A 25,529-nucleotide genomic window follows, 5' to 3' on the forward strand; every position below is an offset into this window, starting at 1 on the left:
TAAGGGATTTAGACTAAATGGCTTCTGAAGTTCCTTCCTGCTCTAAACCTATGATCCTAGGAGAATTAAAGAGAAGCTTGGCAATAGACACCAAGGTCTTTTCCTCTCTCAGCACATGCCTAATCTCTCTAGTTAGCAACTGTGCCTAAAGACATTACATTAGAGGTCTGTGTGATAGGTCACTGAATGGTAGGATTAGAAGGATACTTGTTTATCCCCCTTCCTCAAAGCAGGCTCACACTTAATTTATCTCATGTAAGAGTGATTGATTCTATCTTTCAACACGCACCCACAGCACATACAAACACATATCCTTTCCACAAAAGAAGACTCTGCTACTTCCTCTCCATTCCAATGTTTCCTAGCTCTCCCAGGAAAAGAAAAATTAAAAAAAAAACTTCCATCTACCTTCCCTAAATTCTATAAGCTGTGATTTAAATTCAACTGTTTCTCTTCTATCCTTAGTGAAAACAGGGAAAGTTTCTTCATCTACAAAATAACTGAGTTGGATTCAATGACCTCTGGGATGTTTTCTACTTCTAAATGTAAGATCCTTTGATCCTACTGCATGAAAGATTTGCCCAAGGCTAGTCCTAGTCTGGGTGGAGTAGGTACCTGCCCATATATTTCTATTTCCTAACACCACAGGGTCTTAGAATTGGAAGAGATATCAACCCCTAATTGAAAATATGCTATATAATCCTTTTTCATGCTTTTTTGTATATTGAAATATTTCAATTTGCTGATGATTGTAAATAAATGTTTTTTAAAAAAGAAAAGAAAAATGAATTATATGTAAGCTGATGTCCACTCAAGCTTGGGGAGTTCTTTTGTGCTGCTGTGTAAACAAGAGGGAGAGTTAAGAAGAGAATGATGAGTGTGGAGGTGTATACCGAAACAAGGGAAATACCAGAGCTGGTTCCAGATCCTTTTGGAGAAAAAAAATGATTCCATTCAAGGGAAGTCCTTTCTAAGCAATCTTTAGACTTTGTAGAACTTGGAGGTCAAGGAACATGATAGAAAAGGAAAGAGTAGAAAAGAGATAGATGGATAGACAGATAGAAACAGAGAAAAGAAGGAAGGAAGGAAGGAGAAGGAAAGAAGAAGAAGGGAGGAAGAAAGGAAGAAGGAGAAGAAAAAGGAGGAAAATGAGGAGGAGGGGAAGGAGGAGGAGGAGAGGAGGAAGAAGAAGATGAAGAAGAAGGAGAAGGAGAAGGAGGAGAAGGAAGAATAAAATAAGGGAAAAAGAAAGGGAGAAAGGAAAGAAGGAAGCAGAAAGGGAAGGAAGGAAGAAGGAAGGAAAGAAGGAAGGTGAAAGGAAGGGGAAAAAAGAAAGAAAGCAAGGAAGGAAAGAAGGAAGTAAGGAAAGAAAGAAGAAAAGAAAGGAAAATGAATTAAATTTGAGCAAGCTACAAGGCAAGTGCCCCAAAAGTTTTCCCAGTCTTCTTTGTCATAGAGTCTGAAATGTAGTAACTCTTCAGTTTAAGGCATTGAAACCCTTAATTAAAAAGCATAGGTCTTGAAGCTTTTCCCTTCTGCTAGAAACATGTTCATGTCTCCCCTCATCCTTAAAAAATATACTCCTTTGACCTAGCCTTCCCCTTAGCTGCTGTTATATATCTTTACTCCCCTTCTTAGCTAAAATTCCTTAGAAAGCCATCTACAGAAGATGCCTCAACTTCCTCTCGGGTAACTCTCTTCAAGATGGCTTCCAAACCCATCATTAAATGAAACTATCCACTCCAAAGATATCAATCATATCCTAATTGCTGGATCTAATGACCTCTCTTCATTTTCCCTGACTTCTCTAAAGTATGTGATACAATTGGCCACCTTTCATTCCTGGGTATTGTCTCTAGGTTTTCTTTACACTACTCTATCTCAGTTCTCCTATCTTTTTGTCCATTCCTCAGTCTCTTTGATGTTCCTTCATCCATGTCATTTGTATTAACTGTGGCTGCGCCCCAAGGCTCTGTAATAGGTCCTCCCTTCTCTTTCCTTGGTGATCTCATTACTTCTCAGGAATACAATTATCATCTTGATGAGGATAATTCCTAGATCAACATGTCTAGCCTTATTTTCCCTCCTAAGATACAGTCCTACATACAAACTGTTCTGGACATCTCAAATTAGATTTCAAATTCAACATGTCTAAAACAGAACTAATTTTCTTCCGCCCCCCCCCCAAATTTTCCCTTCTGACCTTCTTTATTAACTATTGAAGATACCATTATTTTCTTAGTCCCCCAGACCTGCAACCTTGCTATTGTCCTTAAGTCCTCATCCCACATATTCAATCCATTACAAAACCTTGTCATTTCAGCCTTCATATCATCACTAGCATGTCACTTCATGCACACAGCTAATACAACGGTTCAAGCCCTCACTGCTTCTCACCTGGACTTTTGCAACAGCCTTCTAACTGATTAGTGCCAAGCAGACTATATCATTAAAGTCTCCAAATATAGTAAATGACTCAGATATAGTAAGAGAAAATAATGGCAAAGAACGGGATCAAGGAAAGGGTCACAAAGGAGATGGATTGGCACTGAAAACAAATTGCTCTAGTTTACATAGGACAAGCTAGGCCTGGGCAGCTAGATGGCACAGGGCAACTAGGTGGTACAATGGATAGAGTGCCAGGCCTGGAGTCAGGAAGCCTTATTTTTATTATAAGCTGCCATTTAGATAGCATGATACCTAGCCAATTTTCCCACTGTCTGGGAGATAGCACTGAGTAGTAAATAAAAAACTGGTTTTAGAGGCAGGCAAACTTAGGTTGGAGCAGCTAGTCCAAGGCCCAAAGTCAGGAAACTCATCTAATCTGGCCTCAGATATTTCTTAGCTGTGTGACCCTGAGCGAGTCACTTAATCCTGTTTGCCTCAGTTTCCCCATCTGTAAAATGAGCTGGAGAAGGAAATGGCAAAGCACTCCAGTATCTTTGCCAAGAAAACCCCACATGGGATCATGAAGAGTTCGGCACTCCTGAACAACAACAAACTTAAGTTGAAATCCTGCCTCGCACAGTGTGGGCTCCTAGGCAACCTTATGGGTTAGCGCCATATGAGGCCATGAAGTGTTGGACATGACTGAAATGAGTGAACAGCAACACAGCCTTGGATAAGAAGAACATGCAATCCTGACTGCTCTCAAAGTTAGAAAAGAGTCAGGCAACGCTAAAAGTAACTGGCATTTATGTAGTTCTTTAGTATTTACAAAAGGCTTTGAATTCATCCTCTAGTTTGATCATTACAACAACCCTGTAAGGAAAATACAACAGTTATTATTATCCACATTTTACAAACGATGAAACTGAGGTTCAGGAAAGTTAATTGATTTGCCACACTGTCTGAGGCAGGATTTCAACCTAAGTTTGCTGTTGTTGTTCAGGAGTGCCAAACTTTTCATGACCCCATTTGGGGTTTTCTTGGCAAAGATACTGGAGTGCTTTGCCATGTCCTTCTCCAGCTTATTTTACAAATGAGGAAACTGAGGCAAATAGGGTTAAGTGACTCACCCAGGGGTCACACAGCTGAGAAGTGTCTGAGGTCAGATTTGAACTCAGGAAGATGAGTCTTCCTGACTTTGGGCCTCAAACTAGCTGCTCCGAACCTAAGTTTGCCTGCCTCTAAAACCAATATTTTATTTACTACTCAATGCTGCCTCCCAGACAGTGAAAAATTGTCTAGGTACCATGCTATCGCAAATGGCAACTTAGCTTTTAAAAATTATTTTAAGGGATATGAGGTAGGAAATCCCAGAATCTAGACGTTTATTTTTTGTCCTTTTTTTTTAAACTTTCCTCTAGGATGTAGTAGACACCAAGTTTATTTCCAGTTTAGAAAACATTTTTCATCCCTAGTTTTAAAAGAAAATGAAATGGCATTCTTTCTGACTTTGACTTTGATTTTTGTGATCTACAATACTCTGATAACGCTCTCGTGATTTTAGTAAGCCCCTCAGGATTTTCTACTCACTGTATCTTCCTTTGCCTTCATGTATCTCTTCCCTGTGGTTTTTCTCTACATTCTTTTTACTTCCAAAGCCAAAGACTGTCACCTGGCCTCCCAAAGCAAAAGAGGCCTCTATCATGAAAAAAGCAGTGGATGCTTTCTATCATCTCTATTAATATCTTTTACTGAAAATACACCTATGGGGGGTGGGCAGGGAGGGAGGGAAGGAATTTGGAACTCAACAATTATAAAAAAATGATGTAAAACTGTTTTTTATAGGTAACTGAGAACAAATAAAATCAAAACCTTCTTAAAAAAGAAAACACATCTGTACCTAGTGAACATAAGTATTGAATTAGCAACTGACAGGAGAAAAATAGATTCTTTCTAGAAAGGAAAAAAAGACTATGTCATTGACCTACGATTCAAAATAACATTTTAGTGAGCTCAGAGTCATACTAAACAATCTCATGATGCAACAGTTGAGTGACCTATCTGTAATTCTCATATTTATAGTACAAGAGGCAACAACATGTAATGTGATAATTGCAAACACTTTCTCATTTGCCACATTCATTAACTTGTTATTAAAATCTTTGTTAAAATGTCATTAGCTCGCATTAGGCTTTGTCAAATCTTTTATAGATGCAGAGCATTAGCATTTCATCTAGAAGCACATGTCATTCCCCACCCCGCCCCCACCACCCTTCGCACATATATATAATGAGAAATCATGTTCCAGGTGCCCTAGGAGTCCATGGTAAACTAATTAATCTTTGTCTTACCGTATTAATTAGAATGGTGCTTAGGCCCATGTCATCCCAACCCTCCTGGGGCCAGGGCTTACCCATAGGTTCTCAAGTTGATTGACACAAAATGCCATCAGCTCCCATTCCCTGGGTGAGTATGATTTCTGTCAATGGATTCTGTGTTTTTATTTTTCTCATTCATGATTTTTTATTGTATATGAAGGATAATTTCTATTGCTAAATAATTTTTGCCAATGGTCAATAAATTTCTATTGCTGATAATGTTTAACAGCTAGCTCTCCAGGGGAAAATGTACACATAACACACTCTTAAGTTTAAATTTGTATTACTACAATTTTCTCCATCACTTTCTCAAGTCCAGGCAATAAGAAAACAATAAATTAAGCCCAGATTTGCAACATTTGCTGATTTCAGAAATATAAATGCTCACACTGAAAATTTAACAACTGGCCCTCAAGAGCCAGTAAAATTGACTCCAGCATACCACCAATTTCGAGTCCCCTTTGCCTAATCACTGCCTTTCCTAACTAGGTACATTCTTCTGCGGAGAATAGCTACACAATGGAATGGGGCTATAACCACTTAGAGGCCAAATCAAAATCGCGTATACAAAAATACAATTTAAGACTTTGGTCATATACTTGGTGACATGACGTGGGCATTAACTTGATTCATTGGCACTATTTAGCTCAAGATTTACCTGACACTACAGTTCTCTTAAAAGAAGAAAAAAAATAGCAAGGGAATTTTGAGATCAAGTAGGACTCCAACCACACAGGACAAAAGAAGACCATGTCTAGTTAGGATGAGAGTCCATTGAGATAATATTAAGAAAAAGCCTATCAGCTGTAAGTGGGTTAAGGGTTAGTTCAGATGCAGCCTTTACTCCATCACCTAATAAGCTTCCTATCAAGAGCTCTAGAAAGAAGTAGATAAACCATAAATAAAATGGAGACAGCCAAACATTATTGGCAAGCCTGACCACATACTTTTAAGGTGATGGCTGAAGTAACCGTAGAGCACAACTGAAGCTAATGTGAAATAAACGAATTGTTTGGTGGAGATACTTGGCAAAGGAACAGCATACACAAAGGAATAGCATGGGAATTATTACTCAAATACGTAAAAGCTGTGGATTTCGGCCAGCTTTCCAGTGACTTTATAAGCTGTGAGGTTTATAAAAAGCATAGTATGTCCTCTGCTTCTAAATTTATAACAAAAATATCAATAAAACTGTCCAAATAGAGGCTGTATTTTTTTTGCTATGACTCTTAGCTGTAAAATATTAGCCTATATAAATATAAAACAAAATGTACCTAGCTAATTTTAATCCCATATTCTGTAAACTGAGTCTTTGTATAGTTTGTCATTGTTTGCACTGAAAAGCAGGTTGAAAATTATTTACTCCTTGCTTTCATTCAAGCTTCCAAATCTCCAAATGGTAGTAACTGTTAGCCACTGTCCCGGGCTGCTTTTGAATCAACAACCCAGATCAAAAGCATTATAGTTCGTGGATGTAATCTCTCTCTGTCTCTGTCTATCTATCTGTCGGTCTGTCTGTCTGTCTATCTGTCTGTCTGTCTGTCTGTCTGTGTGTCTGTCATTTCCTCTCAGGACTGTGGCCATTCAGCAAATACCCATAGGTAACACAAATGTTGACTGAATTTTCAGAAAAAGAGAAATTCAGAATGAGCTGAGGTTTCCAAGAAAAGACAAAGACAACCAAATGCATTTGGAGGAAAGGAGATGATTAAAAAAAGAAAGAAAGAAACAGAACCATTGCCTGGAGTGGATGGGATGATGGTAAGTGAAACAGAGAGAAGCTCACTTTTTACATTGTTTCTTTATTCTCTCTCCAGGAAAATGATCTTTGCATTGATAAAGGATGAAGCAAAAGGCTAACAAGAAGTTGAGACAAAAATAATTAAGGGGTTAATAAGAAACACTCAGAGACCTTTGAAAAATTAGTCACACCTGATTGACGGTTTTCAGTGATCCAGTCCTATCTCCAATCAGAATTTAACTTATTCCCTACCTTGAATGAAGGAACTTTTGTTCATTGCTTATTACCTTACAGGTTTGGTGGTAGGCAGCCTATTCAGGGACTCAGGTATCATTCATTTTACTCTCACAGGGCTCCTATTCCCATTCAAACGGCATGGATTTCCCATCCCAACAAGCGTGCCACAACACGTTCTAAAGGCAAAGAGCCCCACTTCTGATTTACAGGTGGCTTAAGTCTCTCCTATTCTCTCTCTCTCTCTCTCTCTCTCTCTCTCTCTGTCTCTCCCTCTCTCTGTCTCTCTCTCTCTCTCTCTCTCTCTCTCTCTCTCTCTCTCTCTCTCACACACACACACACACACACACCAAAGGTTAGAATTTTATGTGCCCCACAATTTCAACCAAAAAGGAGAATTCACCTCCATTTTGCGATCAGACTTCCAGACTCCTAGAACTCTGGAGACAGACAAGATTTTAGAAAGCCCCAGGTCCAAAGCTTCCATTGTATAGATGAAGACCTAAGAAGTAGAGAGCTGAATTCATTTGCCCAAGACCACACCTGGGATTATAATATAGATCACTATCTAGCACACTTTTTGCCATGCCATACGGTGTCTTAAAAAAAAGAAAAAGAAAAATTAAAATCACTTGTCCCAGATGAGCTAACTCCTTTCATACTCTTAGAATTGTTATGTGGAATAACTGGGGTAGCTAGGCAGCACAGCGAATAGAGCACTGGGCTTGGAATCAGGAAGATGCATCTTTCTGAGTTCAAATCTGGTCTCAGACACTTACTAGCTGTGTGACCCTGGACAAGTCACTTAACCCTATGTGTCTCAGTCCCTCATCTGTAAAATGAGCTGGAGAAGGAAATGATAAACCACTCTAGTATCTTTGCCAAAAAAACCCCAAATGGACTCATGAAGAGTCATACACAACTGAAAAATGTTTGAACTGAATTGATAACTGAGTCAGCGTCAGCAATGTTTGAAGTATCTTTGAGAACAGGAGGGGTGACATAGGATTGGTTATGAGCAAATGCTGACCAAATTTTCAGAGAATAGAGTAAAACAAAACAGAGGACAGTAAGCTTGATTATTTCCTTAGACAAATCTAACATGTATCATCAAGGAGCGAGTTAGTGAAGATTAGAAAAGATTACAAAAAGCCAGTATGTGTTCAATCGAGAACAAGTCATGACAGACTTTTAGTTTTTTTTTTTTTTTGGTCAGAGTTACTAGACTGGCAAATATTCAACATGCTTTACGTAACCTAGCTTATACCAACATACCTGATAAAGTATCTCCTACCATTTTTATGAAATGATGGAGAGACATGGATTAAATGATAATATAATTAAATTAATTCAGAATTGGTTAAATGGCTAGATTAGAAAAGGAGCTGTTAATGGTTACATGTCAGCTTGGAAGGAAGTTGCTAGTGAAATACTCCCATGATGTCTGTTTGAATCTGTGCTATTTAACATTTTTATCAATAACTTGAATAAAAGCAAAGATAGCAAGATCAGCTTTGCCGATGACACAAAGACAGAAGGGATGGGTAAGACTTTGGATGTTAGAATACCAAAAAAAATTCTTTCTAGGCAAGGATATTATGCTGCATCACGTAGGATGACATTCAATAAGAATAGATGTAAAGTCATATTTAGGGGTTAAATCAATTTCACAAGAACAAGATAAGGAAGTTTAAACAACAGTTGGTTTGAAAAATTATCTAAGGGTTGTAGTTATTTGCAAGTTCCATATGAGTCATCAGTGTGATGTTTCATTAAATTAAAAAAAAAAAAGGTAATGTAATATTGAACAGCATTAATAAAGGCCTAGCTTCCAGGAACAAGGAATGTACCATGACCTACTCTGATCATGCCTAGAGTTGGGTATGTCATCAATAAAATGGATAAATATCTAGATCTGGATAACCAGGATGGTGAGGACTTTGAAGGCATTTCATATGAGGACTAGAACAAGAGTGATTATCAGAAACTACTATCCTCAATTCCATGCCAATCAAAATGGAATCTTAAATGAAAGGTATGATATTGCCAAAAAAAAATTGAAAACCCAATTGCAAAACAAGACCTAGAAAATCTAAACAACCCAAACCTAGAAAGAGTAGTCAAGGAAGCCATGAATGAATTCTCAATGGGGAAAAATACCTTGATCCAGATGGATTCACAAATGAATTTTGTTAAGCATTTAAGAAACAAATAATTCCTATGGTGTAAAAACAGTTTACAGAAGTAGAAAAAAATGTTACCAAAGTCTTCCCATAAATTTTATATTGCCTTATTCCAAAGTAAATTCCAAATAGATAAATATAAAAATCACATTGCCAAAAGTAGAGAATGGAAGGTTATATTTTTCAAAGCTATAGATAATAGAAAAACTAGTAAGAGGCATAGAAGAAGGGGAAAAAGCAAGCAGACTTAATTACATAAAATTTTATATCATTTGTACAAATACAATTGACTTTGTCATAATAAAAGATACAGACTGTGAAAAATTGCATTATGCATCTCTGAGAATATTAATAATAGAAATCTATCAGGATAGGAATAAATCTATCAGTACTATAATTCTTGCAGATAAGTGGTCAAAAGCTATGATAACAGTTTTCAAAAGGGAAATACAAATTATTAATAAACACCTAAAATGTTCAAAAATAATTGATTTTATCAGAAAATTAAAATTAAAACAAACTTGACTTATCACCTCAAACCTCTCAAGGTAGCAAAAATACTGTAAAAATGGGGAAACTTGTTGAAAGAGATGTGGGAAGACAGACATCCTCATTTGCCAGTGATCAAACTATAAATTAATTCAACTATTCTGGAAGTCTTTTTTTTACTTATGCAAGAAAAACTACAAATGTTCATACCCTCTGAACAACAATGTTACTAGCAGCTGCTATGGAGGCGTAAGGCCAATAACACCAGCACACAGGAAGGTTGCTAGCACAGGTTCTTTGATCTGCTTTTCTAAGGAAATCAACTTTAAGGGGTTAACAATCTCACTTTAATTAAACATACATATACCATTCACTTAGTTCAGGGGAAAAAAGCCAGCACCCTGAACTTCAGGAAGAATACAAATGGAAATTACAAGCATACATTATATAAACAGAACAAACATAAATCAGTAGACAGGCTTCTATCTATCCATAGCAATACATATATTTACCAGAAACAGAAGCACCAATATCTGGGTTTTTCAAAGCCAGGGGGCTCCAATGGGTGTCCAGAGTCTCATCTGGCCAAATCACCAACACTCTTCCAATGAGTCTGCCCCCAAAGGCAAAACAATAACCTCTAAGTTGATATACACTTCTTCTGGGTCAAAGGGCTTCACAACCATGCCACTCAAACCTATGTGAACTAGACCTTCCCTTGATGTAAGCAGTCATCAAAGACTCCTGATTCAATCAAAGATTCCTTAGTGCTGAGAAGCACTCCAAAACAAAGACAACAAAAAGCCCACTTTGCTTGCCATTACATTTGAAAAGCAAAACTTGATTACCTCAGCATTCCAAAAGAGAAAACAGTAAAAGAAGTCCCACCCTTACTACCATAACACCCTCTGATACATAGACTATAAGACTGAAACAATATCACATAGAGATATTTCTTGGTTCTTAACAGCAAGAATATGTGTATATATATACATATATACATATATAAATACATACATATATATATACATATATACATATATAAATACATACATATATATGTATGTATATATATATTATATACACAAAATATTCACTCTTTCTGAAATGTAAAACCTGGAAATGAGATATATGTCCAAATATTGTAGAATGACTGAATAAGCAATTGCATATATATATATATATATATATATATATATATATACATATATTTAAAAGTATTACTATTCCATAAAGAATGACAAATATTAAGAATTCAGTGAAATATGAGACATATTAATCAGTGTAGAGTGAAGAAAGTAGAGCCAAAAGAACAAGGATATAAATAAAATCAACATAGAAAGGCAGTAAAACTTAAGTCGAGTTCAGCCATCAATGCTGTAGAAGTTAATGGAGAAATCGCTTTATTCTGTTAAAAATAGATAAGCTTACTTTGGGGGGAAATAATCTTTATAGGAAAGTTTAGTTGTGTTAGAAGGTGTCTATGGTGACAATACCATATTGCATACTTCCAATTTGTTGTAAACAAGTTGCAACACTAGAAATATAATAATGTTGGCTAAATGGTAAAAATAATAATGTTATAAAAAATCAACCAGACCTCTATCACCAACAGCAGAGAAAAAAATGAAAAGAGAAATTCCATTCAAAATAAAAGTAATAGAAGTTTTGGTAGTGTATCTACCACGATTCACCCACAAACTATATGAATTCTACTATAAAATACTCTTTGAAGAAATAAAGACTGATCAGAGTAATTAGAGAAATACTGATTTCTAATGAGTAAGTTGAACAATATAACAAAATTATAATAATGCCTAAATTAAATTATATGATCAGTGCTATGTCAATCAAATAACCAATGGAATATTTAATACCGCTAGAAAACAATAACAAAATTCATATGGTAATACAGAAGGTCAAGAATCTCAAGGATAATAATGAAAAAAAATCTAAAAGAATAGGTACGATCAGTCTAAGATATCAAACTGAACAACAAAGAAGTAATTTAAAAAAAATGATACTTGTTAAAAACAACAACAAAGTACTATCTGTGGAATAGATTAAGTAAATCCAACGCAGATGCAAACAGATGCTATAACATAGTGTTTACTTAACTCAAATTCCCCAGATACTGGAGAAGGACTTACTATCTGACAGAAACTTCTAGGCATGCTAGACAGGAATATGGGAGAAATTAGGCTTAGACCAAGACTTTACAACAAATGACAAGATTTGTTGTTTTTCCTTCATTTCAAAGAGGACCAATGACATCATGGGATGATGTCTTGGCTTCTGCATGAATTGGATTTAGGTGAGACAGAGTTGCATAAAGCCTTCAGTCTCATTCTCTCTTCCAGAGTCATTGAAGTCCTATAGCAAGACAAAAGTCAAGATGCCTGGTGATGGCCCAGGATGCAGTGGATGATCTTGGCATCTTTGATGTCTGACTGAGCTCTAAGCACTCCACAGTGCCTGCTTCAGCCACCCTTATTGCCATTGGAAGAAATTGTTCTCATCTGCACATTCTGCCAGGGGAATGCTTGGGGGTAGATACTCTGCTAATTCGCCATGGGTTTGAGACCCGTTGGTTACCTTCAACCTGGTTTAGGCCACCTGCCAAGGTAGTTTTACCAGAGGGTGACTGTTACGCATACTACAGCTTCTTGGAGCCACAGGTGAGAGTTGGGTGAGAGGTGGACACCAAAGGTTGATAAGCAGCCCTGAACTGGGCTCAGCAAGCCCTCACACAGGTGCTAGTCCTCTCTGAATGCCCCATATGCCCCACATAACAAGATAAGCTCCAAAATGGTACATGAACTAAATATAAAAGGTCACATCCTAAACCAATCTGAGATGCAAGGAAAGTTATATTTTGGCTCTATAGGTTTCAAAAATTAAGAAAGAGTATGCATAAACAAATCTAATGTAGTTAAAATTAGAAAGGAAATCGCTAAGGAGAAATTTTTTTTTGCAATGTTTCTCTGATGAAGGTCGGATTCAAGATATTTAAATAATTGATTCAGATTTATACGACTAAGAGCCATTCCCCAAAAAGATAAATTGTCAGAGGATATGACCATACAGTTTTTAAAGGAATAAATCCAAACTGTTAATTATCCATATGAGGAGGACTTCCAGGAGCCAAGATGGTAGAGTAAGCAGTAAATCTCTATAACTCTCCCATATTCACCTCCAAACAACCATAAAATTGTGCCTGAAAATAAATCCTGGAAGAGCAGAACCAGGAAAAAGATAGGGTGGAACAATCTTTTAGCCCAAGAAACTTGGAAGATTGACAAGAAAAGTTAATCTCTCTTAGGTAAAAAAGGACCACATTCTAGGACCAGAAACATCCCAACAAGCCAGCAAAAAGCCCCACCTTGGCAAACCAATGGGAGCTCCTGAGGCCCAGCATGGTGGAGCAGGCAACTGCCACAAACAGGACCTCCCACGTGCCTTTACCATAGCCAGGATTGCCTTCAGATTCCAGCTCCAAGTACCACCATGTGCTTTAGTGTAGCCCAGGCAAACAGTCAATCTCCAGCTGCCAGATCTCCCCATGCTTTAGCACAGCCCCAGAAAAAGCAGAGACACCCCACTGGGCCTCAGCAAGCTCCAGACACCAGCACTAGGACCCCAGCTTATTACCAGGTAAGCTGCTAGACCCCTACAGCTTTTGGAAGTGCCATCCACCCCATTGCACCTCCTCAGCACAGCACCAAGTAAATAGCCAGGGCCTGCAGCCACTGGCACAAGAAGCCTGAGACAGTGCCCCTTCCAACCCAGGAGGAGAGCTCAGTTTTTTTAAAAGGAAAAAGGCAAAAGAAAATAGATAAGCAACAAAAGAATCTGACCATAGAAAGTTAATTAAAATTAAGGGATGGGAAAGAGGAGTACAATGTGTGCAGAAGGAAGGGAGAGGTAGAATTGGGTAAATTATCTCACATGAAGAGGCAAGGAAGACCTGTTATAGCGGAGGGGAAAATTGGAAGGTAGGCAATGAGCATCATTTGAACCTTACACTCATCAATATTCACTCGGAAAAGGAATCAAATACACAATCAGCTGAATATAGAAATCTATCTTTCCTGATGGGAAGTAGGAGGGGGAGAAATCAAGTAAAGGCAAGAGGGACTGACAGAGGGGAGGGCAGATCAGGGGATGTGGTGAACAGAAGTAAAACACTGGTGAGGAGGGAAAGGGTAAATGGAGAATGAGAACAAACAGGAGAAAGAATAGGATGGAGGGATATACACGTACAGTAATCATAACTGTAAATGTGAATAGGATGAACTCTCCCATAAAATGGAAGCAGATAGCAGAGTGGAGTAAAAACCAGAATCCTACAATATGTTGTTAGTAAGAAGCACACTTGATGCAGAGAGACACGCAGAGTAAAGGCAAGGTGCTGGAGCAGAATCTATTATGCATCAACTGAAGTGAAAAAAAAGCAGGGATAACAATACTGATCTCAAACGAAGTAAAATCAAAAACAGACTTAATGAAAAGAGATAAGGAAGAAAACTACATCTTGCTAAAACATACCATAGACAATGAAGCATCATCAATACTAAACATATATGGATTAAGTGACATAGCATCCAAATTCTTAAAGAAGTTAAGTGAGTTACAGGAAGAAATAGACAACAAAACTATACTAGTGGGGGACCTCAACTGCCCCCTCATAGAACTTGATAAATCCAACTAAAAATAAACAAGAAAAAAACTAAGGAGGTAAATAGAATATTAGAAAGTTAGATATGACAGATCTTTGGCTTAATTTAGACACAATGGAAGACACCATATGCAAATCAGAAGAGCAAGGAATAATCTACCTGTCAATCTATAGGAGGGGAAGAATTCATAATCAAACAAGAGACAGAGAGCATTACAAAATGTAAAATTGATAATTTTGGTTATATTTACTTTAAAAGCTTTTGTACAAACAAAACCAACGCAATCAATATTAGAGGGAAAGCAGAAAGCTGAGAAACAATCTTTCAGCAAGTGTCCCTGATAAAGGCCTCATTTCCCAAATATATAGAGAACTGAATCAAATTTAAAAGAATATAAGCCACTTCCCATTTGACAAATGGTCAAAGGATATGAACGAGCAGTTTTCAGATGAAGAAATCAAATCTGTCTATGGGCATATGAGGAAGTTCTCTAAATCACTTTTGATTACAGAAATACAAATTAAAACAACTCTGAGATATCACCTCACACTCATCAGATTGGCTAATATAACAAAAAAAGAAAACGATAAATGTTGGAGAGAGTGTGGGAAAATTGGGTAACTAATGCATTGTTGGTGGAGTTGTCAACTGATCCAACCACTGTGGAGAGCAATTTGAAACCCTTCCCAAAGGGCAACCAAACTGTTGATCAATAATGCCACTTCTAAGCAGGTATCCCAAAGAAATCATAAAAAGGGGAAAGGATCTACATGTGCAAAAATATTTATTTCAACCATTTTCATGTGGGCAAAATATTTGAAATTGAGGGGTTGCCTATCAGTTGTAGAATGGCTGAACAAGCTGTGGTATGTGGATATAATGAAATACTATTGTACAATAAGAAATGATGAACAGGCAGATTTCAGAAAAACCTGGAAAGACTTGTACAAACTGATGTAAAGTGAAATGAACAGAAAAATAGTATACGCTATCATCAGCATCATGTGAGGATGAACTATGAATGACTCAGCTCTTCTCAGCAGTACAATGATCCAAGAGGATTACAAAGGACTCATGAAGGAAAGTGCCATGATGGATTCTGAAAGTAGATTGAAACATTTTTTTCACTTACTTTATTTTTTCCTTTTTTTTCTTTTCATCTGTTTCTTCTTTCACAATTGTGACTAATATGGAAATAATATTTACATGATAGCACATTTATAAGCTAGATCAAACTGCCTATGATTTGCAGAAGAAGGGATGGGGGAGAAGGGAGAGAAAAATTTGGAATTCAAAATCTTGTAAAAATGAGTGCTAAAAGTTTTCTTGACATGTAACTGGGGAAAAATAAATACTATTTATAATTTCTAAAAATTACCATATGAAAAATTGCTCTAAATCAGAAATGTTAACTCACATACCTCAGACAGCAAGCAGCTTGCAAAACACTGTGTGGCCTGAACCATAATAAAATGTAGTTGGGAAATACCTAACAAATAAAAATACAACACAACAGAGATAATGTTCTAAGGCAATACACAGGCTGCAGGGATCCATTTTTACTTGAGTTTGACACCATTGTTCTAAATCACTAATAATAAGAGAAGTACAAATGAAAGTAACTTTGAGGTTCTATCTCATGCCCATCATACTAACAAAACTGTCAAAAGAGAAAAATAACAAATGTTGGATTAGTTATGAGAAAACAGGAGATAATAAGAATAAGAGATTCCATGGTAGCAAAGGACTCTAGATGAAGCTAAAAGCTAGAAACAGAAAGAATCTCTACACCACGTGCAAAGTAGTTGTATGTGGCAAGAGCCATTAGAGACTATATGCTCATGTGTTATTGGTGGAGTTGCGATTGGGTCTATTTTGGATAGCAGTTTGGAACTGTGCCCAAAAGCTAAGCAACTAAACTGTACATACCCTTTGAACCAGCTATGCCAGTACGAGGCCTATACCTCAAAGAAATGAAGATAAGAAGAGAGGAGAGAGAGAGAGAGAGAGAGAGAGAGAGACAGAGAGAGAGAGAGAGACAGAGAGAGACAGAGAGAGAGAGAGGGAGGGAGAGAGAGAGAGGAAGAGAGAGAGAGAATCTATATATACAAAAATACTTACATAACTCTTTTCATGGTAGCCAAAAATTCGAAATACAGGTGGTGTCCTTCTATTGGTTAATGGCAAAACAAATTGTGGAATAAGAAATGATAAATCAATAGTCTTAGAGAAAACTTGGAATACCTGTATGAACTGATGAAGAGAAAAGTAAGAAGAACTAGGAGAATGATATGTACAATGATAACATCATGGAGAAAAACAACTTCCAAAGACTTTAAGACTGACTAATACAACGACAAACTAAAAGTCCAAAAGAATTCCTGCCGGAAAGAGACATAATTTTTAGACATGACCAGTGTGGGAATTTGATCTCCCAGACTACATGTTTACGAATTGAGGGCTCTTTTTTTTCCAAAACAAATCTGTGAATGTAGGTGGTATAGTGGAAGAGAAAGACTAATAAAACAAATATATACATATACATATATATATATATATATATATATATATATATATATATATATGAGAGGACTTTTACTAGAGAGGGGAACTGATAGTGATATAGTCATAAAAGAATAAAGTATCAATGAAATATTTTTTTAAAAAATAAAGTACAGAATGAGATAGACAATCCTTTTATCTTCTTATTTGTATGTTTAAATGTTTGTTTGTTGATGTTTTTAAAATTCATAATAAAATTTTTTAATGAAAAGAAAGTACAGAATTTCCAAAAAAGTCAATGTAAATTCTAATTAAGGTGAAACTCCCATCACAACTCACTCTATGCTCAAAATTAAAATAGAGTGTTTAGAAAGAAGCTAAAATTTAAGAGTTGTAACAATTTTTTTTGAAAAGAAAGAAGTATTTGGTCCCATGGCAATATGAACCCAACAGAGAGATAAGCACATCACTACCATAAAAGAAAACTCTTAGAATTAAAGAAGTTCATGGAACAAGCTATCATTTTGCCAATTCTTTCAAATATCATGGTAGGATTTGCTCAGATTGACTCTGTGATTCAGCTTTGGAAAAAATTACGTCCCCAAGTTGTTTCCTACTGGATTTGATATTCTAATGGACATTGCTATGAGTCAGCATTTCTTCTGCTTTAGCCACATTGATCATGATCTGAATCATGCCTTTTACCAAGGCAAATGCTTATTCTTAAGTATAAACATGCATCAATCCCAACTCCTTGAAAATCAAGCATTTGGGAATATTTCCCCATAATCAAACTCAACACTTTACCCCATGTGTGATTCTGGCAGTAGCTGAGCCACTTGGCACTTTACTAGCTCTCCAATGGGAATCTGAGAGACCACAATAGTGTAGCAATGCTTGGGGTAGAGCTCCAGATCTGGAAACACTATGGGGATCATCTGCAGTCCTGCAAAATGTGATAAAATAATTCCAGAAGCTAGGGGAGTCAACTGCACAGTGCATTCCTCAGATCTTTTTAGCAGGCAGATAGAGAACCTCCCAGGACTTCTAGCTTGGTAAGTATTGTTCCTGGACATCTGTTCTCATAGACAACTCAAATCTTGGACTAAAGTGGCATTTGTTATATCTTGTGGTGTGAGATTAGATACCACTGACATATTCCTGTACTGAACTGGGGCTCTCCCAGTAGCTTCAGTAGACTTTGGAGACTCCTTTTTCATCTGAAATGGACAACCTCCAGATTTAACAGTTTTGAAAAGAGCAGGGAATCACAGTAGATAATACTAGCTTCTTCTGCATACTATTTAGGTCTTGTTGAAGAATACTACTATCCTGGTTTATAGAAAGGGTTTGTTCAGGCTAATCCATAATGCGTTAGTTTGATAGAGTTGTAAGCACCCTGCCCAAACTAAACCATCAGTTTTCAGAATTAAGTCCTATCTTCATTCATGGCTCAAGCTGTGACTGTCTTCTTACTGGTGGCTAAGAAGACTAACCTGGAGAGGGATCCTCCATAAACTAGGTAACATACCACCATAAGTGACGGGATCAAAACAATTTTTCCTCCCCAGATTGATCAGTTTTCATAGTCTACTTGACCCTAGAAATTGACCAACATATCATAAGACTCAAAAACAACTCAACAATAACAACAAAAAGAGATCTGTGGTAAACATTATGGACTCAATTTCTACCCAATGACAATGATGGCTACTGCTAAATTTACTGCCAAATGCCTATATAAAGGACATAAAAGTGGGAATGTGGCTATACTCCTGGGATTAGTTTTGTTGTTAAGTCTCCCTCTCTCCTAGTGGAAAGGTTTTGGAATTAAGAAACTGGGGAATCTCAGACTGTGAGAGCCCTGATAGTATCGAGACGGCAATCTTAAGGGAAGAAGTTGATCAGGTGTGGTCTAGCTATCAGAAAAAATAGGGAGATATAGGGAATGTCTTAATGAAGTCTCTGCTGAAGAGTTCTGGATGCTGGTGACAAAGAAGTAGAGTTCAAAAAACAGAATTAAGCTTTAAGATACTAGATGGGGATGAATGATCCTTCTCTGTGTTCTAAAAAGCTTATCACTGGTGCAAAGAATCTCCTGCTAAAAATGAAAAGTTTATTCTATCACACATTCTGAAAAGAGTAAACATGGAAAAGGAAAAAAAGGAGTAAAGGAAATTTTGTTTAATCTCCCTTAACTCTACCTCAAGTTCACATGGTGGAAGTGTTGTTGCTATTCTAAAAAAATTGAACAAAGAGAGCATGGCAAAGCCTACTCTTCTCAAGAATAAGAGATACCATGTAGCAAAGGATACTAGCTGAAGCCAAAAGCTATAAACAGAAAAAAGCTCCACAGCCACGTGACCATTGTAGCTGTATCTGACAGCCTTGAGGAGAACTCTGTCCAGAAGATCAAGCAATGGAATAGCATCCAAGAGACATGAGTCTAGTGGTACATCGTCCAGTATTTACAGCAGACGAAAAAGATCCATCTGGAAGAGACAATGTGTTCAGTGGAGACAAATTGGGAACAAGCCTAGCACGAACATAGCATTACTGTCACCACAAAACACATGTGGCCCCACAGCATGAGAGATGTCAGTTTCTCCCCTATACTTGTGCCCTAGTTCCACATGTTCTCCTTTGGACTTCATCATGCCACCAGGGGCCTTCACATCTTGAATAAAACACATCATCCTTAGTACCGAAACCTAATCAATGCCCTCTGTTTAGAAGACAAAGGGGGAGTTCCTCCCCAAACCTCCATTTTAGGAAGCTCTGTGAGCTAACCATCACTTCATTCCTCACCTTGCTATACTCCTTTGAACTTTTCCATCATGCCCTTGAGGCTGGACTGGGTACACTTACCTTTTTCATTCATGTTCTATCTTCTCCCATTAGATTGTAAGCTTTTTGAAGGCAAAGACCCTCTTTTTTCTATTTGCATTTCCAGAACTTAGCACAGTACCTGACACATAGTAGGTATTAACAAATGTTTATTGACAGACTGATTGCACGCGTACCCTTCCATGAATGTTCCTGGGCATGTGTCCCTCTTGTGCTGGGGAATTAGAATGATCAGGAGAGACCTGATAAATTTAGTTCCCTTGGTTTCCTAATCCATTTGATGAAATCATGGGATATAATGTGTAGGTAACAGAGACAATGAAATGTTCAAGTTCTGATACTTTCAAACCTCGAGTGATTTAATTTGTAGATTATGAAATAATAAATTTTTGTTGACTGACTAAATAAGGTGTGAATCTGTGTTCAACTTTTAGCTTGCAAATGAAGTATAAAGAAGCATTTGTACTTCTTTACTCCTTTAAGAAGTGTGAAGAGGTTCACTAGTCAATTTAAGAGAATTACAAGACTTTGGGCATTAAATGATAGCTGAACACAGGAATATTATGATTGGCTGAGATAATCAGCTATGCCCATTGGGTTAATATTAAAAAGCAAGCTAGTTAGTTCCATATTATAAAGAGTGTCGTTGGTGGCAGTTGATAAGAGATAGGTATGAGAAAACCCTTTTGAGCAAGGATTCTAAACCTGTTTTTGTATTATGGTCCCCTTTGGAAGTCTAGTTAAGTCTACAGGCTCCTTTTCCCAGAATAAATTCATAAATTAAATAGGATTACAAAGCAAACCAATTATATCAAAATACAGTTATTAATCTGACAATAAAAAATAAAAAAAATCTGACAAAAATAATCAAGTTCATAGGCCTAAGGTTAAGGATCCCTGCTTTAAATAAGCAATTACTTTTTGTTTTTTCTCCTTCGTCATTTTCTAGGGTGTAACGTGGAGCAGAGAGAATTTCTTTCCCAGTTGCCATCTGTAATGGCATCTTTTAGTAAAGCAATTCACCCAGTAGGAGATAGCATGCCCAAACGAAAACAGGTCCTGTGAGTTAGCTCCACAATCAAGGTGAACTGTGGAGAGCATCAGGTCCAGTGAGTTCAGTGGAATGATCCATCCCATACACTGACTAGATCTGACCTACCACCAACATACACAAGATACATTTCCTAAAGCCCAGAGGTGCACACTCCAAGCTGGTGTAGTGACCACACCTAAAGATAATAAGTCCCTGAAAGGCTCTGTACCTCTGTTCATAATTGTACTCCCTTTATGGGTATTAATGGGCAGTGCACTACCTCTGTAACTCCAGCCCAGTTGTGCACCACATACACTAGTTTAAAATGTTACACACTAGACATCTGATAGACATTATTATGTTATAACCTGTGCTCATATCGGAAAATTATGGATTTACTGTTAGAAATAATGTTGAGATAGTCTATTCCAACTCCCTCATTTCATAGATAAGGAAACAGGCTCAGAGAAAAATGGTTGTGATCCACCCAGGATTACTCGGGTAGGAAAAGGTAGAGATAGTGATTAAACCAAGTTAATTTACTACAAACCTAATCTTCTTTTCATTGGGCCATACTGTTTCCTTGTGTTCAGCCCTTTGAGGCATGTACTCAAGCCAAAGATTCCAAAGAAAATGCAAGTTTTGCTGAAAAAAAAACCCTCCAAATCTCCCCTTTCCAGAAATGCTCGGTAGTGGCATTAAGAGGCTTTCATCCAAGGAAGGTGATCAAGACAATCACATCCTTTCTCTATACAGGACCTTCTGCTACTAACAAGACCACTTGATGTCTTGAAATACATTTTCTAGTTCCGTAGCTTCCCTCTCACGTCACCACTGACTGGGGTCCAAAATTTCTCTTTCTTCCTATAATGATGAATTGACAACTATCCATATAAAGATAGACCTTTCCACACTGTCACCCTCTGTTTTACGATCACAGAGCACACAGGATGAGTCCTTGATCTGTATCTCAGACATTATGTTTCAAGATGACTGAGTCACCTTACTTTTGACACTTGCATGGTGTAGTGGATAGAGTGCTAGACTTGGAGTGAGGAAGCAGGAAGACCTAACTTCAGCTCTAGCCTCAGACACTTACAAGCTGTGTGACACTGAGCAAATCATTTTCTGGGCCTCAGTTTCTTCATCTATGATATGGAGTTAATAATATCTTTGTCCCTGAAGTAGGATAAAATGAGAATATTGTTTGTAAAGTACCTTGAAAACCTCGAAGCACTATATAAATTCTATCTATCTATCTATCTATCTATCTATCTATCTACCTATCTGTCTGTCTGTCTGTCTATGTCTGTCTGTCCATCTGTCCATCTATCTGTCTATCTATCTATCTATCTATCTATCTATCTATCTATCTATCTATCTATCTATTTATCTGTTATTATCATTATTGGTATTCACACCAAGGAGTTCCCTCAAAATAATGTGATTCATTCCTCTACTCACAAAAGAGTGCTTTACAAAAACTCTAGGTTTCACCCCCAGTCTTTCCCTATATTAAAACCCAATTAACACAGCTCCTGCATTCAATGACCACCTGAGCAAGTGTGAAGTTATTGAGACTGACTTGCAACAGGTCAAGAAATAATCCAAACGAGAGACAATCCCCCATCATAATCCCGGGAAAGCAGCAAACACAAGGGGTGGACTCAGGCCATTTCCCCATAATTATCAGACTGATAGACCTTTCTGAGAAGAGGTGGGTGGGAACTATAGACTTCTTGCTCATCACTCAGATGGTAAAGTCATGCCTTATTACAGTGGGTGCTTCTGGTCGCCAGCAACATGTACTGATTTTTTTTTGCCTCCTCTTATTAATCATGACTGGATAAGAAGAATAAAAAACCAGACATCATAGGTATCTCCAGTATTTATTATCATGGGAAAAATTGGGAATAAGGGACAGGACAGGAAGACTAGTTCACAACAGTTATGCCCTGGATTTGGTAGAGGTCTTGTACCAATTAGTGTTCTAGGAGAAACGATAATGATTGATGCCACGGTAATGCTGGCACTAAGGACTGAAGAGAAAGTGTAGCTACCAAAAATTTACCTCAAAAGGAAGAACTTCTGATATTAGGATGCCACCTTGGCCATGTCCTTTGCTTTTCCCTGCTATGGCTTTTTCCTTGCTGCTTTCCTGGCTTTTTAAAGCCCTGTCATGAAGGGTCTTGCCATGTGGATTTGGGAGTCTGAAGAACACTGGCTCAACCCACCAAAATTTCAGGTTTTTTCTCTCATCATGTCTTGAATGCAGTCTTCTTTTCCTAAGAGAATTCTTCCCTCAGGCACTATTGATTAATCTTAATCACATTGTCTCTATTCTCTGAGGGACCAGAATTTGGCAGGTTTTTCTTTAGATTTTTGTCTAATAGCTACCTTGGAAAAACTTGGAAGGGGTGTGATAAAGGTTCTGATATTCTACTGGGCCTGAAGGTGAGAACCAAGCCAACCTGTATAGGAGCAGAAAGATACTAAGCCTTGTTTATTTTCTCTGTATCTGGAATTTTCAGGGCCATCAGATTAAGGAGGCTATCTCTGTTTCTTTGGGTTCTGGGTATATGTAAAGTGGCTATTGGTTAACGCTGAATACATTATCACAATAAAATTTTTCTGAAGGATTATCAGCAGTTTTTCTGCTCTCATGGACTGAGGGTCATGCATCATTTCACTGCTCTGGAAACATTTCATAGTTCCTAAGCCCAGACTTGTGCAATTTTGTTTTGTTACACAAGAAGCTATTTATGGCAGGTTCGTTGCATTATAAACTCTGATTTGTTACATCCAGCCAAGAACTTTGCCTTTGTTAGCTCTTATTTTCAAGAGCCTTCCTGTACATCTCATTGTAAAACAGCCCCACTGCCACCAGAAACATATAGCACTAGTCATGATTTACTAAAAGTCCTGTAGTAAACAAACCTTTGAACTAGCAGCCAGTATAAGCCACATGCTGAATTTTTCATTGATTTCCTAAGGAAAGAATGGATCAAGGAGGAATGGAAAAAATCCAGAGAGTCAGGCCTCCAGAATGGCCTACATAAATCTATTTTAAGATCAGTCAGCCTTTGCCTGGCCTTACCACAGACACAATAATAAGGCTGTGCACAGGCTGAGAGGGCCACTTCGGGAATGGAGCTCAGGTAACACACACAAATGAACAGACATTTTACCTCTGAGGAACATGGAAATTAACTTGGAAATGCTCAACAATGGAAAAAAAATAAGTGACTGCATTTTGGCCAGGGCTATTTATAGATAGCCATCCATTTACAACAGGAACCATTTGGACTCAGAAGCTAAAGAGATTGAGAAATAAGATATTAAAGATCTTGTCCTTAGGTTAAGAGGTAGAGTTCCTTAAAATTGTTTGGCTAGTTTCTAGTTTATCTTTTTTTCTCTCTTTTATTATTAGCCAATTTATTTTTAGTCTTCAACATTCACTTCCACAAGATTTTGAGTTCCAAATTTTCTCTCCATCTCCCTCTTCCCCTCACCCCAAGACAGCATGCATTCTGATTACCCCTTCTCCCAATCTGCCCTCCCTTCTATCACCTCCCCCATCCCCTTCTGTTCTATTTTCCTGTAGGGCAAGACAGATTTCTATGCCCCATTGTCTGTATATCTTATTTCCCAGTTGCATGTAAAAATGATTTTTAACATTCGTTTTTGAAACTTTGAGTTCCACATTCTCTCCCTTCTTCCCTCCCCACCCACCTCCATTGAGGAGGTAAACAATTCGATATACGTTATAAATGTGTAGTCATGCAAAACACTTCCATGACAGTCATATGGTGAAAGGCTAACTATATTTCCCTCCATCCTATCCAGCCCCACCATTTATTCTGTTCTCTCCTTTGACCCTGTCCCTCCTCACCATTGTTTGCGTCTGATTACCTCTTGTAAAGGCAATCAGTGAATGGGAAGATCTTTCCCGCCTAATTACTGGGCTTCAGGGGCAGGGCTCTCAGGGTCTTGGGGGGGAGTGGCTAGCACTGGAACCAATGGAAGCCTGTGGTGGGAGGAGCTTGCTGAACGGTTGGAGCAGGGCTAAGAGACAGTTGGTGACAGCAGTTAAGAGCTGAAGGAGAGAGGAAGCAGTCAGCTATCTGGAACACAGCTTGGAGATTGCAGCGGAAGCGGAGGAGGTGGTGGCAGCGATGGCAGTGACGGTGGCAGGTGCTACAAAAAAGCAGCATTGACTCTCCTGGAGACTGGAGAGTGCTGAGCAGGGGCTTGAGGTCAGTGGATGGTCTTCTTGCTGTAGGGCCCTGGCATTGATGGGGGAAGCACCAGTATAGCTTGGCTTGCTGCCATAATGTTTTTCTGTGGCCTCCTGGTCACTATTGTGAGATGGACATACTGGTCTTGGAAGGTTCTTGCCAGGATGTTGAATTGGGGACACTGGTCCATGGGTCTGCTACTTTTGAGTTTCAATAAATGCTTTAACTCCTCTGCCTTCTACTTAGAGAATTCCTTATATCCTGCCATTCTGGACCATTCAGGCATATTCATGGTTATCTTTGAAGTCATGAATTCTGCCTTAATGATATACCCTCTCCTCCCATTTGCCTTCCCTTCTATCATCCTCTTATCCTCTTCCGCCCTACTTTTCTGTAAGGTAAGATAGATTTCCATACCCAATTGAGTGTGTATGTTATTCCCTCCTTAAGCCAAATCTGATGAAAGTAAGGTTCACTCATTCTCTCTTACTTCCCCCCTCTTATCCCCATTGTAAAAGCTTTTTCTTGCCTCTTTTATGTGAGATAATTTATTCCATTCCAACTATCCCTTTCTCCTTTTCCCAGTACACTCCTCTCACCCCTTAATTTTATTTTTTAGATATTATACCTTCATATTCAACTTACCCTGTGCCCTCTGTGTGTATATATATATATACATACATACATATACATATACATGTGTGTGTATGCATATACATATGTATATATGTATGTGTTTGTGTATATATATGTGTGTGTGTGTATGTGTGTGTGTATGTGTGTGTGTGTATACACACACACATACACACAAATACAC

Source organism: Trichosurus vulpecula, chromosome 4 (assembly GCF_011100635.1).
Source record: "Trichosurus vulpecula isolate mTriVul1 chromosome 4, mTriVul1.pri, whole genome shotgun sequence".
In the NCBI taxonomy this organism is placed as follows: domain Eukaryota; kingdom Metazoa; phylum Chordata; class Mammalia; order Diprotodontia; family Phalangeridae; genus Trichosurus; species Trichosurus vulpecula.